This window comes from Equus przewalskii, chromosome 16, assembly GCF_037783145.1.
Source record: "Equus przewalskii isolate Varuska chromosome 16, EquPr2, whole genome shotgun sequence".
NCBI lineage: Eukaryota > Metazoa > Chordata > Mammalia > Perissodactyla > Equidae > Equus > Equus przewalskii.
This window is the reverse complement of record NC_091846.1, coordinates 29,787,343-29,802,321: the sequence shown is the minus strand read 5'-3', so window position 1 is coordinate 29,802,321 and position 14,979 is coordinate 29,787,343. Positions and strand designations below refer to the sequence as shown.

Below are 14,979 nucleotides of genomic sequence, written 5' to 3'. Positions count from 1 at the left end.
TCACCGAAAGACAAATACCGCATTATTCCACCTATATGAGGTATCTAAAGTAGCCAAACTCATAGAAGCAGAAAGTAGAATGGTGGTTGCCAAGGGCAGGAGGAAGGGGGAAATGAGGAGTTGCTGTTCATCGGGTATAGAGTTTCAGTTATACAAGATAAAATGTTCTAGATATCTGTTGTACAACATTATGAATATAGTTAACAATACTGTACTACACACTTAAAAATTTAAGAGGGGAGATCTCATGTTATGTGTTTTTTACGCAATTAGAAGAAAAAAGTAGACATGTTTGCCATCTCATTTAGCTCTCTTGTGTAACATTTAACCATGGAATCTCAGTGGCAGACGACAAATAAAGTTTTTGCTTACACATCTGCAGAGTGGCTGGGATTCTGTTGATCTAGTCAAGGCTTGGCCAGGCTGTGGTTTCAATTGAGGTTACATCTATTTATCACTCAATTTTTCTGAAATCCAGGAAATGTTGTTCTCAGGTCAATGTCAGAAGCACAAGGGGACAAGCCCAATTGCTCATGACATAGCTGCTAACACCCCACTGGCCTTAGCAAATCGCATGGCCAAACTCTAAGGCTTGTGTAGGCAATATGCTCCTTCAGTAAGGAATGTGGGAAAGGGGAGGAAAAGTGAAGTGACATTTTTGGGGACAGTAAGTTAATTCACCGCGGTCATCTTTGCAATATTCCTTCCAAACAAAGACCTAACTTAATTCTAATCATAAGTAAACAGTCAGACAAATCCAGAATCAACAACATTCTACGAGATATCTAGCCTGGATTATCAAAAAGAAAGTCTTTGACATAGAAAATAAACAAAATAAAAAGATGAAGGAAGTTTTTCTAAATTAAAAAAGACAAAAGGCAAAACTTGAAACTTGACTGAATTCTGGAATTAAAAAACAAACAAACAAACTATGAATGACATTTTTAGGGCAAGTAGGGAAATTTGAAAAAGAACTATATATTGAATCATGTGATTTTTATTAAATTCTTTGAGTGTAGTAATGATGTAGTGGTCGGCAAATCCAGCTTTATTCTTAATAGCAAAACATCTTTATTCTTAAGAGATCGATGCTAAATATTTATGAATGAAATGTTATAATATCTGTAATTTACTTTCAAGCAGTCATCAAAAAATATACGTATTTATATAGAGAGAAAGGTAATCAAAAGCACATTAACAATTGATTAATATTACCAATTGATTAATCCAGGCAAAAGATGTTGATAATCATTGTACTATTCTCTCTCCTTTGTTGTAGTTCACTAATCTATATATTTTCAATGTTAAAAGGAAAACAAATAAAGGATTGAATTAATTACCTCAAGAATTCACAGAAAATGTCAGTCAGGCTGAGGAACACCCAGGGCCGTTACAATGAATTAAACAGTCTCGGGGCTATAACGATTATATTTGCCAGAGGATTGCTTGGTGGGCCATTCAGTTTGCCCACACCGGTTGTAAGGTGCTCAATAAACCTAAAAGCAGTGAGACCTGACACAGAACTTGGCCAATAAGAACATTTATTTAGTGATGGGTTCATTTGATTTGGAGGAATAACTACTAATGACAGAGAGGACTAGATATCAGAGAAATACTTGTAGTTAGAAATATTTGTCGTGAAAATCCAAAAGAGTGACAAAAATAACTTCCAGGCCATAGTAGGCAGAGCTGCGGAAACCACAGTATTCCCACACCTCCTGGGAATTCTGACACGTGGTATGCCCTGAAGAGTCCATTTATGTGGTCATACCTCCCCCCCCCCCCCCCCCCCCCCCGCAAATTACACTTTCTGTATAGAAAATCTCCTCTGGTTTCTATGAGTTACTTCTCTTAGCAAAAGTATTCTTGAGCGAAGTCAGAGCTCTTCACCAAGTCGCCAAGAACCACAGCTCATGTTTCTTGTAAATAAGTTTGATAAGGTTCATTAAGAATTTGTTCCTTTCAAGCATCAGATTCTCACTTTGCTTCTGCTCCCAGAAGACTCTGTCTCGTGGCCCTGGGTCCCTGTTCAGGGAGGAGCAGGTGCAAAACCAGAGAGAACGAGAGCAGACAAGCCAACTTGGCTGTTAGTCTGCATATCCCTTGGGTGACTACTTTCTAATCTACATACAATAAATTCAGCCAGCATTTTTGTTCTGCATTCTCTTTTGGGAACTGAAGTCTGTCCTGATGAGGAGTCTGCTCATTAATAGGAAGGAGAGTTTAAAGATTTTGTATTGTTTAATTCCCATTTTTCCACAAGAAGGAGAAAGCCAGTATTCTAAATAGGAACAGTATCAAGCAGAGAATAAATTTCACCTCAAGGAGTCTGTTGTTTCCAAACCTCAGGAGTTCCCAGTGAAATCTGAAACCAGGCCCCAAACACAGAGGGCAAAGAAGAAAGATGGAGACCACTCCAGATGGGTAGGTGGTAGTTTTCATAAGCAAGGGTATTTCATACAAGGCTTGTCCTGGGCAGCCTAAAGTCAAGTAGATCTCTGCATCTGTCTGCCAGAATCTTAAAAGTTGAGGTAGAGGCCTTACCTGGGTTCGGTCACATACATGTCCGGATGGTCTCAACAACACATTGCTCTCTCAAGGCTGTGTCCTTGAAATGGCTCGCACTGTGGGAACACCGGACAGAACGCACATTCCAAGGACAGGGGAGGGGGTGAGCAGCCTCTGATTGCCTGGGTCTAATGCTCCAGTCAACAGTCAGTACCATCCTCCTGATGACCTCCTCCAACACTCCAGCCCTCGTGGCTGCTTCTTACTGGCCCCTTTTCTACAATGAACCCTGAGCGGTCAGCAAGGGCTTTCATCAGCACAGAGGCGGCTCGTTTGGCGGCTATCTGGCTGCATTGGAGGCAGATATGAGAGTGACAGTATAGCTACATGCAAGAGAAAACAAGGTAGGATAATGTTTCCCAAAATAAGTAACCTTTTTTTCCACCAAGAGCCCCATGATGCGACTCCCTGATTTATTAAGCCCCTAGACTAGAGGTTGAATCATTCAGCGTGTTCACTTATGTCCTCATGTGATTTAATAAAGATGATACATTAGCAGACTCATCCGTTATGAACACATGACATTCTGTTTGGATAATGGCACAAGTGCCTTCTCCTGAGACAGTAATGATGTCCAAGGCCATGCTATTTTGGAGCACAGCTATTCTCATTAGAGACATTTCAGTGTTCAGTAAAGACAGGCTTCACTGGCTATCATTTAAGGCTTGTTGGATGAAGGTAGTAAGGGCTTCTACGTGTGCTATAACATCCACCAAGCCAAGTGAGGGGACAAAGACAGTGGCCAAATGATCACACCAGTGGAAAACAGAATGTGCCCACCTGGTCTTGAGGAGAGGGAAGTTGGCAATTTTTGTCACCACAGGATGGATTCTCCCCCACGCCCAGGGAAAACACAGGGTGCGGTGGCCCAACCACCCAGGTAGAAGCCATGGCCAAAGATTTCTGCCACACAACCACTGGGTCCCATTCAGAGCTGCCCAATAAATACCTGGATGGCACAACCAGTCAGTGCCAAACTAGTCACTATCCTTTAATGTAACAGAATGACTACATAGTTCCAGTGATATCCATCCCATGTCCCTGATGCAATTAGTTTGGTTCTGTTTAGAGTGATTTTTCTGTTCCCATCATAGGGGTGCTGGGTACTCAAATGTCCATAACCCGGAGAAGCTACATCAACCCATCCCAAATCTAAGGGTAGCCACCCATGGCTCTGATGGTGGTATTTTTAGGATCCTTCTGGTCAGCGGTTTGATGGGCTGCCTGTATAATTTGATTGACAGAAAAAGAATACCCATGCCCAGGGTTATTGATACTGTGTGTGACAGGCAAGGTTTTTGGATCGGTACTGGTAATACCAAATGAATTAACAGTACTAGGTCTAGCATGTTCTTCCTTAATGTACTGCTTTAGGGGCTTTCAATCCTCTCTCTGGAGTGGTGACATCCACTACGGCAATGCTGATGAGCTACAGAGGGACAACTGTCTGCAGACCCAATAGTTGGATTGATTCCTTTGCTGGGCATATGAGTGGGCCCACTGTCGAAAAGTATTTTCATCAGGTGCCCCTCTCTTGACTGGCCACCACAAGAGCAGCAACAGTCTAAGACGAAAAACACAGATATTTAGCAGGAACTTGTATGGTAAGTTCTTCCCCTTCTATAAGAATTACACCTGTGCCCTGATCCTTGTGTATTAATGTGACTGCAGCTTTAGGAATTTGACCTGGTTTCGTACCACATATGTTGGCCAGGGGTGGCATCACTGTCAGGCGTAAGAAGATGGAGTAGGGGCGGGATATGCCAGACCAGAACCCCCACCTTCTCCCCTCTTTCAATGCTGTGTCTGCCATTCCAAGTATAGTGTGTTTCAACAGATCTGGCTTGCATGAGGACAATGAGATTGAGTAGTTCCCCCCGCCCAGGAATGAGAAGTAACCCACCGAACCCAGTGGGACAATCCACTGCAATTCCGCAAAAAACACCTCTGCCAGGCATGATGGGACTTGGTGTTCTCAGCAGCATAGCATGTTGATCCACGGTGAGAGGTGGGGCCATGGCTGTTTTCCACGATTTTCATAGATTTATGGTATTGGATGTCTCAGCAGGAGTCCCTAGCCTGGCTTATGGGCTGATAGGCCCTACTGGTTGATCATTCAAATGCATTAGAGACAATACTGGAGCAGTACTTTAGTCCACTGGGCCAAGGTGGTTTTACCTATTAGTAATTCAATCTGCTGCTTTAATAGTTTATTTTTCCTTTTTACCAACCCTGCTGCTTGCAGGTTATAGGGGAGATGAGAGCTCCATTCAATGACATGTTCTTTTACCCAGTCTTGCACATCATCGCCTTTGAAATGTGACCCCTGATCACTATCTATTTGATGAGGATATCCATATACAGTACTCAGCTTCTCTAATTCCCTAATGGTGGCAGCCTGGTTTGTGTGGCAACAGGGGGAAGGTTTGGTTAGGCCAGATGCAGTGTCCACACAAACCAAGGCATATGTAAAACACTGACTAGGAGGGAGGGGGCCAATTTAATCAATTTACCAATCCCTCACTGGTTGAGAACTTCAGTGGATGGCCCAAGATTCTCTTGGCCGTTTCCTTGGGCATTGTTTAGAACACACAGGATGTGCTGTTACTACATTAACCAAGTCACTGTATTTCAATGGCAATCGGGCATCATTGGCAATACGCCATCCCACCCGGTGCTACAGTGGTCACTCTCTAGGCACCCAATCTACCGTATCTACTGAACCATCAGCTACTAGGGCTTATACCTGAGCTATGGCATCAGTTTCCCAATTGCCAGGGGTGCCAGTGCCTTATGAGCCAGGATATAGGAGACAGAGAGGACTGCCTCAGGCTCTTGCAGGCAAACCCAAATGTCTTTCCACATATTCTGACCCCACAAGGGCTTATTCATGATCATCTACCCCTCAGCTTCCCATTGTCCAAGCCATAGGGTTAATACCTTTAGAACAGCCCAACTGTCAGTCCAAAGGACTAATTACCAGGGTACATGAGTGATCACCATTGAAATTGTTTTGAGTTCAGCCCACTGGCTGCTGCATTTCTATTTCCATTCAGATGGTGTCAGTGTTGGGCTGAATAGAGACTGCAGTTCATGTGGACGGATTGCCACCATTAGACCCATCTCCGTACCAGGCATCAGCAAGAATTTCCCCCACTTCCTCTTTATAGACTGCCAGGGCTGCCACAGGAATAGGGGTGGGGGCATTTGGAGGATCTACATACTCTGCAGGGCCTAATAGTATCCGCATTTCTAGAGAGAGTGGGCTGGTGGACAGGGTGAGCCTCTGCTGCAAATAGGCATGCCATTTAGTCAAAGTGGGAGTTGAGCCATGGCAGAGGTGGGTCGATGGCACATAGTCTCAATTTACCCCTTGATAGGAAGGCAAGTTCTTGCCATGATATGCTGTTCCTTCGTGACAGGTTCTATCTTGGGGAGTGCTGTGTACACTGCTGGGAACTATTGCTCTGTGGGGGTTTATAGGTTTTCTACCCCCTTCCAGAGCTGGGACCAAAATCCTAAGGATACTCTCTCCTTCTGTTGTCTCTGCCACAGTGCCCAATCCATACCTTCTGGAGTCACAGAGACATCTAATTCAAATGGTAGCCCTTCTTGGGAGATGCCCGGAACTTTAATCTGCTTCTTTGGGATTTTTTTTTTGGGGGGGGGGTTCTCAAAGGCAGTATTCTGCTCTGATCCCCAGTCATCACTGTTAACATTATATCATCAATGTAATGGGCCCATTTTACTGATGCAGGGAAAAAGAAAAGGGAGATATCTCAGGCTACCATCCCATGACATATTTTGGAGCTGTGCAGGTAGCCTTGAAGAAGCACTTGAAAGGTCCATTGTTGCCCCTCCCACATGAAGGCAAATTGATCTTGTAAGTCAGCGGCCAAGGGTATACTGGAAAAATCATTCGCTAAGTCTACTACAACATGGTATGCTCCTAGAGCCATGGTCAAGGTATTTAAGTTGGTGGCAATGTTGGGCACAACAGCATGGATGGAGGGCACTACCTAGTTCAGTTCTCAGTAGTCTGTGGTCATCCACAACAAGCCATCTGGCTTTTGTACTAGTGATACTGGCTGTTGAAAGCACTATGGGCAGGGCATGCAAAACAACTTGGTGCTGTTCTGAGATAGTTTCTCCTACTCCCTTACACTCCCTGGGCAAATTACATTGTTTGACAGTTACCATTCTATATGGGGGTAGTAGACTTACTTGTTCCCAGTTGGCGTTTGCCTTCAGCACTGGTGTGATTACTCTAACCTGAAGGCAGAATTCACCAATAGACGTTTGCAGATAGCCTTATAAGATATCAATACCCAATATGTTCTCTGGTATTTGAAAGAGAAAGACCTAGTATTCTCGTGAGGGAGAATGCCCAATTTGCAGTGTCAAAGGGACCTTCCTGACCATAACCATTTGCCCTCTGCAACCGTCAGTGGCACTTAGGGGGCCAGAAAACTTCTGAGGGTTACCATGTACAAGAGTACATTCGACCCCAGTGTCAACCAGAGCCATCACCTTTTGTTTATTTCTGGGGGGGCCAGTGAATAGTGAGCTCAACATGAGGCCTCTGACCACCTCCAATAGCCCTCATCTGGAGGCAATTTTGGGCTGATCTTATACCTAGGGCACAGGAGGTGCCCACCCCAAATAGGAGTGTATCCCTGAGGCCTCTGCTGGAGCAGGAGGAGAATCAGGGATGGCAGGAGGAAGGTGGGGCAGGTCTGAACTGTTGTTCAGGTTTTAAGGATTTCAACAGGCCAACCAGCACAGCATTGGGTTGCCAGTGTATCTTCTCAAGTTGGGTCCCAGCAGCAAGAAGGACAAACCACGTTTGCTTCTGGGTTACTTTTACCAGGCTCGTTACAGCCTTTTGTCTTCTCAAGCTCCCTCTCTGTCTGAAGTCTTTCTTTCCCACAGTGTCCCATACCAGGTGCTGGGGGCGGACTGGAACATCTTGGCTTTCATTCTTGCAGTGAATGAGGCCTCATCAGGGACTTCAAAGACAGGGTTGTAGATGGCCTTTCTCATTCCCAGCTCACTAAGAATTTACTGTACCTCGTCTATAGATTTCTAGAGTCCCACATGCCCAGGGAGATCACCCTCATTGAGCCAAGCCTCTGCAGGATAGAATAATTCCATCTATAAGTAAATAAGTACCTCGAACTCCCTGAGCATCATGTAGGTGCTGCAGAAGGGCAGGGTATATGGTGATGTTGCTCATTTTCTCTGCCTCTTGCCTGGTCAGAGAAGTACCATCCACATCCTCCCACCCACCACCCAATAGTGGCACTAACCATGCCTGGATAATTTCTCTGGCCTTTTGCTGGAACTTGGCAGCTATATCAATAAGTTCAGTGGGAGTATATTGTCTCATCTTGAATGTCTCCTAAATTGGGGGCTGTCTCGCTAACTGGGGTGGTTGTTGCTAGGCTTTTGCTTTCCTCCGTATTAGAGGTTAGATGTCCTGGGGCATTTTGTTGTTTCACTGTCAATCACCACAACATCCTCCTCTTTGCTCTCCTCACTCTCCCAGGGATTCCATCTGCTCCTACCATCCCTGATGCTCCACCTGCTCCAGGAGAAACCTCAGATATACAGTCCTATTCAGGGTGGGTGCTTCTCGTGCCCCAGGTATATGATGCAGGCCAAAATTGCTTCCAGGTGAGAGCCATTGGAGGTGATGGGAGGCCTCATGTTGAGCTCACTATTCACTGGTTGCCTAGAAATAAACAAAAGGTGATGACTCTGGTTGACACTGGGGTTGAATGTACTCTAGTACATGGTAAACGTCAAACGTTTTCTGGCCCCCTCAGTGCCATTGATGACCTCCTCCAACAAAGTCACCATATTTTGTTTTATTTAAGTTCTGGTAGTGAAATTGCTTTAAAGTCATACCTCAATACCTACTTAACATAACCTTTGAGTTGTTCGACTAGCTTCTGGGAAATATCCATGCTGTCAGAGATGGTTTTATGTATAAAGTGGAGTACTTCCGGCTTTTTCATGTCTTTATTCTTTTAGTCCCGTATTCATCCATTTATTTCTTGCATACCTCTTCCATCCCAAACATTTTTATTAGTTTCAGGTGGTCTCTGATGGTAACTCTAAAAACCATAGCTTTCAAAAAAATTCAGAGTTTCTCTCTCAAATGGGACCAGAACCAAAAAAATCCCCTCCTCTCCTTCCTTCTCTCTCTCTCTCTCTCTCAAACACACACACACACACTCACACATACACACACCTTCTAAGGGCTCTCTTGATTGACAGGCCAGCCAAGTCTCTCTACTCAAGTTTTCCTAGGCAAGCATGTTCTTCCAGACCAATGCCGAACCTGACCTCAAACTTCAGGGGTTTAGAGCCTTCACTAGTATTGTGGTCCAAAGAAATGGGACAAGACTGTCTTGCTTGGTACAGTAGACACTTAGCCTGGCAATGTTTAACTTCAGCTGAGAAATCTAAAGCCCGCTATGGAAAACCCAAGTATCACTGTACACATTAGAAAGTGTCTACACTTTAGAAAAGTATACACATGTTCTATGCATTAGAAAAGTCTTTTTGCTTTACAGACAAAATAAGTCTTACTTCTCAAAACCAGGATCACACATACCAAATCTTGGTGGACCTAGAAGGGAGAGGGAAATACAAATGGACTTGCCTCCACCATGCTACCTACAAGGGCCCTTCCATGCTCTGTCCAAGAAGGAAACTACAGTCAGGGGGACCCTGGGTAAGGGAAGTGTGTATAAAATAACCTCAAGAAAACTGTTTTTGGGCTCAATTGTTCTCAAGTTACCGAGGAGAAAGGCCAAAGGGCTTAGGTCTGCAAAATTGTTGGAAAACAAAGTTAAGATTAGAACTGACAGCTCATATTCTTAGTGCATTGTTCCGTACTCCCTTCTCCTCCCACTTTTTCATAAGTTATTCTCCATTTTAAGTATATCTATGGCAAAATCAAAAAGAAACCTAACATCAATCAATATGTAAGAGTTTGACCTTCTGCACCCATCTGTTGCTTTTCATTCCTTTACACTTGTTTCTGCAAATCATGAACACAGTCTTAAATGTCTGTAAATAAAAGGCTTGATTTGGACTGTTCTGATTTCTATAATAAATCTCTGTTGCCATCTGCCTCTAAATCAACTGTTCTTCAGACCAAATATTGACATTTTACCCCTTATTTAATACCATCAGTGCTGTTAATCACTTTTTCAATAAACAAAAGAGACAGGCAAAAAAATATTTTCCTTACCTCTTCAATTTTAGAAGTATCCGAGATTTCCCATGATTGAACTGCCTTGTTGTTATAATATTATTACTAATTCTTCTTAATAAACATAATAAAAGAGAGGGAACTTTGTGTAAATATATGTGTACGTGTGAGAGAGGTGTTTATAGTTACTACGGACATACACATATACACACTATATAAAAAAACACTTTTTATAAGATCTGTGGGTAAAAAGAAGCGTAATAAAAGCAAAGAGGAAACCATGGCATTGCAGCTTTCTTACTATTTTCATCACTCAGGACACGAAAAATAAAGAAATAAACATCAGATTAAAATATTAAGAGTTTTAAATTCTGCTAACTAATATTTAGTATCACTGATTTTTTTAATATTTTGTGCACAAGATCGTTCCTGAGCTAACATCTGTTGCCAATCTTCCTCTTTTTGCTTGAGGAAGATCGTCACTGAGCTAAGATCTGTGTCGATCTTCCTCTCTTTTACGTGGGATGCCGCCACAGCACGGCTTGATGAGTGGTGCTGGGTCTGTGCCTGGGATTCAAACCTGCAAACCCGCAAACCCTGGGCCACAGAAGCAGAGTGCCCGAACTTAACCACTAAACCACTGGGCTGGCCCTAGTATCACATATTTTTTAAGTATCTGTGTGTATAAGAAACTGTTTTTAATATACCAAATATACTGTAATTCATAAAACTGCAGCATAAACTCAGCCTACCAATGAAATATTATTTTGAGACTCTGAGCTTTTTGATTAAAAATTGTAGGTGGTTGAACCCACAGCTGCTTTGAGACTCTTGAAAAGTAACTAGATAGGTAAAAAGAGGAGAAAGGGGTGTTTGCAAAACAAAAGAACGTCTCTGAAAAATAAGGCTCTAAAAATATATTAAAAACATTCCAGGTTTATGTACAGACAATGGGATGCTGATTTGGAAAATATAAGAATAAGAAAGGACAATGACAGTTTAAAACTCATTAAAATTAAATCATCTCATTGTGTATCCTTAGCTAAAAGGAAAATGATTCTTCTGTAAAAACACGTATGCTCCTTTTTTCCCCTTTATTTGCAATAGTCCGGAAAGACACTTCTCAGGTATATTAACGTCTATTCCTATTCCTACAGCATCGTATTCTCCAGGAAAAAAAAAATTGCAAAGGTACCCAGCCGACCAGGACATATGAGAAACTTTGTAGGAGAAACTTGGTTTGACCATCAGCCGCTGGGCTGAAACAAAAAGCAGGCAATACTGTCATTGTGGTCGCTGTGGGGGGTTTATGTGGAATTCTAATTAACCAAGCCTCATTTTCTTTATAGATATCGAAAGAAAAGATCTGACTAAGGTTCCTAAGGAATTTAGAAGGAAAATATAAAGATCTATGGGACATATATTAGAGGGGCCTCCTGGCAGATTCTTCAGGAAACTATTCAAACATCTGTTTAAAACATTTCTTTAAGCCATGAAACCGAAATGCCACTCATCAGAAATCGAACCTCCTGGAAAACATCAACTTAGAAAACAGAAAACTGTAGCATTTCAGTGTCTTGGGGTTGATAAGAACAAAGTCCAGACAACAGATTTTCGCAGTACAAATCCCCTTTGTAAGTCTCTATTTAATGGCCATCCCCTTGCAAACATAAGCTCCAAGAACATGTTAGTGTTGGCTTGTTCATCATTCTTTCCCAAGGGTTAGTAGAGTGGCTAGCACACTGGAGGTAGTCAATAAATATTTGTTAAGTTTTTTCTCGTAACTTCTTTCTAGGCATAGGAAGAAGCAGAGGAAATGAACAAGATTAGCAAACCTCCACAGAGAACTAGGAGGCTTTTGACAGAGGAGTAGAAAGAGAATGCAGAGAAATAAATCCTCATCCCTTTGTTACTGTTGCTTAGATTTTTCTCCTTTCTTTTTGCAAGAAGAGCTCATGATAATAACGGTAGTAACAGTGGCATAAGCTCAGAGAACACACAGATAAATTTCCCAAGTTTCCTTTGATGTTTAATAACACATCACATTTGCCTAATTTGGTCCAGGAGTCAATAATCTGCTGGGAAATCTGTGAATCATTTACATGCGCATTTTTTGAAAAATTCTTAAGCAATCAATCAACACAATGATGGGCATCAAAAGGCAGTGTTTATTGTTGAATTGTTTGTCAGTACTCATGCTTTAAAACTTATAAAGTCTGCTTAAAAATTTGAAGCCAGTACAGGTGTCCACACATATGATGAGAATTGTGCAAGGTAAAACCCAACATAGCCTATACAATGTTTTGGTTTTAGGCACCTGTTCATTTGGAAAATATCTGTGGCATGTTTGGCAACCAACAAGGATGAAAGACAGAAGCCCCAAAGACTCCCAGACAGGCTGGTGCTTGTTTCTGCCTGTGAATTATTCTAAGCCGGTACCTTGATATTAACGTGCTTTCTCTGGCTTCACTAATTATTCTACTAGGCTGCATAAAGCCTGTTTTCACAAGGGACACAATTACCATAGGTAATTGTGTGTAAGCAGATATCTGCCCTTCCATTGGGTAGTCACAGCGCCACCCATGTTCCAAAGCGCCAAACTCCCTTTTCAGGGCTACACTTGACGTGTCATCGTTGAAGTAGTTAGCATGCTTAGGGTTTTTTAAAAATGTATAAATGCATCAAAGTTTCACTAGAGATTTTTGTTCTTGTCAAAATCACTACCATGACGACCTGTGAATTACAATAGGAAGGTAATTGGAACACAGTGTTCCAAGGAACATGTTGAAATATGGAGCTACCTCTCCACAGTGTTAGCTAGGGAGACAGGTGTGGATTTCATGCCATCTTCCTGAATTTCTGTTGCACTGTAACTGAAGAAGTTCAAGTGCATGAATTGAACTAGTGACAATGGAATGATGGTACAAACACATTAAAAGCAAGGAGCGTTCCGCATAATTCAGACAAAGCAATTCAAAGCACAATACAGAATTCAGAGACTTTTAGGACTCACTTGTCTGCACTGAAAGCAGCAATAGCAATATTGATTTTTTCTTTTAAAGATTGTCACCTGAGCTAACATCTATTGTCAATCTTCCTTTTTTTCCCCTTCTTCTTCTTCTCCCCCAAACCCCCTAGTACGTAGTTGTATATTCTAGTTATAGGTCCTTCTGGCTCTGCTTCATGGGGCACTGCCTCAGCATGGCCCGATGAGCAGTGCCACATCCACATCCAGGATGTGAACCGGTAAAACCCTGGGCCACTGAAGTAGAGTGCACAAACTCAACTACTTGGCCATGGGGCCGGCCCCAGAAATATTGATTTTATTTATTTATTTGCATCTTCATCCAAAAGCTGTAAATGCATCTTACAAAATACAAGTAACACCACAGGATTTTTACAAAACAACTTCAGAATGCCAGGAAAAAAAGAAGAAAAAGAAAACGAAGTCAGAGGTGAAATTATCACACAAAATGTGTGCCACGGAGTCTAAATCTGGCACTGAGCTTGGCATCAACACAATGAAAAACATCACCTAATTCATGATGTCATTGTTCAGGAGAAGCACAACAATTCCTGAGAAGTAGACTGATAGTTCCCAAATTAATTCTATTTGGTTTAAAAGGTATCTTGTGGTTTATATTCTCCACTGAATTTACTTTCCACATAGTCTAGACTAGTGCTATTCAAAATTTGAATTAACCAACAGTATGTTATAAAAATCAATGTTTTGGTCATGACCAATAACTTTTTAAAAATGAAAATTATTAAAATGCATTGCACATAGGACAATTGTTACTTCATGAAATTTTTATTTTAATTACATATATATACTGGGTGGTAAAATTTTAAATTTGTTTCTTATTATGGGTTGTGGTCAAAAAAATTTTGAAAGCCCCTGAGCTAGTCTGATGAAGTCTCTACTTACTTCCACTGAGGAAGAACAAGAAAGCAGACATGAAAAATGCACAGAATTGAGAAGAGAGAGAGAGGTCTGTGCGTTTGTGGGAAGGCAGCTGTATGTAGATGAGGCAGGTTCTCTGGAGGGTTCTAAGAGAGGCTTTATAGCCACGGCAAGTCCCAAAAGACATTTATCTCCAACTGCTCTCTTGCTATTACTTTTGATGAATTTTAATTAGTAGTATTAAAAAGAGAAGATAGTAGATATTAAAGTTGTCTTTAAATCACATATCAATAATAATATCAGTTCAGGAGAACCAGGAACTGTGCGACTCCTTACTCCCAATTCTCCGAGGTACAATCAGTGGCTCCCCTAATCCATCCAGCCTCAGCTGGGGCTCTGACAACATTCTTGTGTGCGCATTCATCTCCCTTGTTAGACTGAGAACCTTCAAAGACAGACTGTAACTTCCCCACGGCAATCACACTGCTCAGCACTTCGTAGACATGCAAAGCATATTTGCGGAGAGAGTGAATGCCTAACTGAATATTCATGGTTACCCCTGTATTTCTCTGATGCAATCAAAGTTTGTTCTCATAAAGAGGAACACCTGACAGTCCAAGAGTCTACAACACTTTCAGAATTAAGAGAGGAAAGGGGCTGTAATGTTAATTTCATCCATTCTAATTTTTAAAATTAGTCATTTACACTTACCAAGGATGGCAGATCAGTTTCAGCTCCTGTGCTGACACTGAGGCACTGGTGGCAGCTTCCTGGATTTTGAGGCTGGCTCTGGGCCAAGCTGGCAGAAGTGAACACCAGGACTACTGAGCCAAGCAGTGCACTTGAGGAGATGACAATGACCATCGCCAAATACCTAGTTAGAGGACCCAAATATTCATCTGTAAAAAGTACCCCAAACTGGTTTTGTTTACAGTAGCACTCCCGCTCTTCCCAGCAATTCCTGGGAAACAGTTGGCTATAAGGAGTTTTGGAATGAGCAAGGTAAAGGTCATAATTAGTTCAATCTAGGTTTCGGTTGACACTAATAGATAGTACAACCGTTAGTTCCAACGTGGGAGAGATGACAACGGAATTTGTTTTACCCAATCTCTTCTGCCTGGAATGAGACAGAGGAAGAGAAAGAGCCGCCTCATAAAGGCTGTAACTCTTAAAATAGGTATTTCCTAATCGCTACTTAACAGCGATTTTTAAAAATGGAGTGAGCAGCTGAGGTAATTATAGTCCACTTGTCAAAACTTTTCAGTGTTTGCTATTTTTTGAT

The 14,979-nt window shown here is 42.0% G+C and overlaps 1 long non-coding RNA gene across 1 annotated transcript in view; it reads right to left on the bottom strand.

The window, feature by feature from the left end:
* LOC139076461 (uncharacterized) overlaps positions 1–14,475 on the bottom strand; it is a 53,722-nt gene extending 39,247 nt beyond the window's left edge. Inside the window, exon 1 of the long non-coding RNA XR_011528092.1 lies at positions 14,409–14,475. This is a non-coding gene — a long non-coding RNA (uncharacterized lncRNA). The remainder of the gene's footprint in view (positions 1–14,408) is intronic.
* Between the last annotated feature and the right edge of the window lie 504 nt (positions 14,476–14,979).